The following is a 4,046-nucleotide window of genomic DNA, read 5'->3' as shown; positions in this document are numbered from 1 at the left end:
ATGTACACTCCAAACTTATGGTTTGTTTACGTAAATCATCCCTACTTTTGCATAATTACAAAAACCACCCATGACAGCCAAAAGTAGGGTCAGTTTATGTAATGATGGTGATGTTTTTGGAGATGTATGTGTAACTTTTTAGAAAGCGGGGTGATTTGTGTAAATGATGTCGATTTTTTTCTCGTGAATATATGTACAATTATCCAAAAGATATAAGTAGTTTGTGTAAACAAATCATACGTCAAGAGATGTAAATGTAATTATTTCTTAAATTAAATAAATGATTATTTATTAAAAAAATATATATTTAAGAGTATTTTGGTCAATTCATATACTATCTACCAAAACTAGTTTTTCTAAGATCTTGAAACAAGAATGATTTATAACCAATTGTTATTATTTAAATCATGCTATTAGATATCAAACTTATAATATTTTTTTATAAATGCCCTAATGAATACTTATATCACATTACATGTCTCTACTTAGTGCAATTTTTAAAGATAAATATATTATTTAACCCCAAATCAGTTCTGTGTATTCATTTAATTTATTATCTCATATTTGAATGATTAAATAAATTTGGTTACTATAGTAGTAAAGAGTAATAATAATTCATAATTATAGTCAGATGTGAATATTCATTGTTTCACAATTAAAATACACTTGAATATAAACATTGGATATTTGTCTCGATTATTGTGAATAATTTATTGTAATAATTATTTATCTCACTTAACATGATTTTATTGTAATGTGAGGTTAATGAATTTAATATGACGCGAGTAATGCTAGTCAAATAGATTTTGGACTCAAATCCTTCGGGTCAAGTCTGTTGCAAGCCCAGAACAAGGGATTTGCAAAAAAATGTTCGCGCTTTAAATAGTTAGTAAATAGTTATAGAAAAATAAAATTGAGCAAGATAAGATAGCAATAAATGCTTAAAAGTGATAAAAAAATGGAGCGGTTTCATGCGGATACTTGTGCAGAATTGTGTTACCCTTAATCCAAGGGGAAGACCTTGCTTTTATAGTCATTGTCCCAATAGCTGAAGAATGTGACCCCTTGGTATTCAGGTCGATGGTTGCCATGGATAAGCTCCCTCAGATCTAAATGTGATTGGCAGGAATCTGCAACGGTTCCTGCTAGTTGGGGGAACTTTGCTCAAATAAGTCTCTTAATGAATATGTCTCAAATTCTCAGGGTGGTGTTGGGATATATGGATAATACGCCCATATCTTCAAGTCTTGTCGTGATCTATGTATCTCTCTTCTCTCTATTGTGGACGAACAGTCTCCTACTATTAGTGGAAGGCCCTAATCTATCAGCCAAATTGGTGTAGGTCCATGTCTTCTCATACCTCATATCTTTGGCCCCGTGCCTTCAAGAACTTCTCCTTAGGCTTCCTCCAAATTAGGCCTCTTCTTGGGTCAAGCTCATTTTAGGGCATCATTCAGTCCCTCCCCCTGAGGAGGAGGGTTTGCTTTTCCTTATAGTAGCGAGCTTCCACCAAGATATATGGTTTGGGGGGTCCATTCATCTTTCTCCCAGAAATGGAAACCCCCTCACAAGATCGTCCTTCACAAAAAGGTGAGATAGATTTCTTGGAACCATGGACCTCTTGTCAGAATGATTTTATAGCTACTCTTTAGCGTGCATTGGTACCTGAGCACATGGTGCAGCATTTCATGCCTTTGCGGCAACAATTATTGTGTAATTGTTCCAATGGAAAGCGGTTACTTGGCCAAAACGTGGCTGTCACCCCCACCTTAACTCCTTCTCCATCCTAATGCAACCTTCATTCCCCTATTCACTTCTTCCCCATTATCTCTGAGGAGAAACACTAAGCTCTTGAACTTTTCATTTATCGATTATTATTCTCATAAGTTTTATTTTTCTATCTTAGTCGTTGTTGATCTTCTATTTGTGCTTCTTACCTCTCTTCTTTTCTTAGGAATTTTTGCTTAAGTTTACAACTTTTTTCAGTTTGTTAGTGGCGTCTTTCAATGAGTCAGTGAGGTTTGGTGGAGAATAGTTAGCCGACGTTGATACCACTTAGGCCACATCTAGAGAAAATGGCCCTGGATTGTCTTCTTATAGGGGGCTCAGCAGAGGAGCCTGAGAGGCTGCTGTCATGCAGCGCCATTTGGTCGATGAGCCTTCTGACATAGAAGAGGAGACCGTCAGTGAAAATGAGGAAGATGCCTCATCAAGGGATAAGGAAGAGAGACAAAAGTCAATAGCCGTCAGCGAAAAAAGGGATATAGTGGCTAGCCTATCTTGATATATAGGGTTCCCTCCTCCTTTTCGGATGTTGATGCTTATCGATTGTCAGAAAACTAAGTCATTGTCGAATGCTATACAATACTTCTTCCGCATCCAGAGAGCCAGCCTGATACCCCTTCCTCCAAACTGCTTATTATTTTTCATTGCTCAAAATTTAAAGCATGTCGTCTCCCCATTCCTTCTCTATAAGGGAAAGGAGCGTAGAGCTTCTGCTCTCCGTGAGGATCTAAACTTTGACCTCTATGACTGCTGGGGGTTGGTTTAAAAGAGATTTCTCTCTCATTTTGACTTGAACCCTAAGGAGACCCCTTAGAGGAACCAATAAGAGCCTTAAGGTACTCCCATTTCCTCATTTTTTCTATATGTGTTTACTTTTAAAGAGTTACCCTCTTACTTGGGTATTTTTATGTTTGTAGAGCACATCCCATTCAACAAGTTGTTCAGGCAAGGCATTCAAGGTAGCTTGGGGTGTCGCCAGGCAACTCCTGCTGCAAAAGTCTGGAAGCATCCTAGCTTCCAGGAATTTCTCGAGAAATGCTAGAAAAGAGGTATCTCAGGGATCATACAAGTGAGCAAAGAGGAGTTTCTCCAGCCAATCTTTGGCAGCAGTGCCCCTCTAGGTGGTTACACGATCTATGACTGCTCTTCCTTCTCGAGATGCTGGAGGGTTTCCATCGGTGCTAGTGATTTTCCCGTAATTAGATCCTTTACACGTATCAATCTTGTCCGCGAGAGAGTGAAGGGAAGTCCCAGTTGTTCTCTAAGCTCCTGCTAAGGTTGTTACTACCATAGGACAAGTGGTTGTTGGCTTCTGCTTCCACGGAGGAGCTTACTGGTCTCATATCCTACCATGTTATGAAGGTATTTTCTCAAACCTTTTTTTGTTGTGTGGATTTGTTAATGACCATCTTAACCCTCTAGTTTTTCTTGTGGCTTTCTAGACAGTAGTGACGATAGAGGAGTTACTATCTCGCCCTCAGGCTACGCCTCCTCCTTCTCCAGCAGATAACTAGCGGAAGAGACTAGAGGATCATTTGGAACGCTTGGTGCCGAAGGTGGATCGAATGAAGGAGGCTACAAAGGAACCCCTAGGAAATGCAGCTGTCAGAGAAGGGGACTGAAGGCTAAAATAACAACTATTCGACTTGATTAAGAGTCAAGCCGATGAAGGTGAGGGAGGATGCTCGATTGGACTTTCCCAACTCTGATGAGGGTCAGTGGTATCTGGAATCCTATTGGAAGAGTCGCATGCTAGACTACCAGAAATCAGTGGATTTCCAAAGGAGGTGGCCAACATCAGGGGACTCTCTTTTTTATGCGTGGATTTACAGCTTACTAGAAGTAATTTGTTGATCATGAGTATCCCTTTCCTGAGATGGAAGTTCCATTTGAGGCTACCCTAGAAAGCGCCCCCAATACTTTCGTGACAGCCCCTCCAACATTTGCCCCTGAATTGCCTCCAACAAATTCAAGTAATAGGGTTGCCCGTCTCCTTTTTCTTCTTATTGAAATATTTACATTTCTTATTAACATAGCTAGAAAGTATTTTTTAGATGAAGATCTGGAGAATATCCTAAGGATCCTCATGCAAGAAGTGTAGCCCCCCCCCCATGCTAATGTGCTAGCTTTCATGAAGGTGGATGCCCCAAAGGAACTTTCCCCAAAGCCGCAGCCCTAACCCCCTCAAGAGTGTCAGCCCTCAAAGAAGCGAACCCCCCTCTGAGCCAGAGAAGATCCATCCTGTGGGGCAAAAATGATAT

The sequence above is a fragment of the Sesamum indicum genome, linkage group LG16, assembly GCF_000512975.1.
Source record: "Sesamum indicum cultivar Zhongzhi No. 13 linkage group LG16, S_indicum_v1.0, whole genome shotgun sequence".
NCBI classification, from domain to species: Eukaryota; Viridiplantae; Streptophyta; class Magnoliopsida; order Lamiales; family Pedaliaceae; genus Sesamum; species Sesamum indicum.
This window is presented reverse-complemented; position numbering follows the sequence as displayed.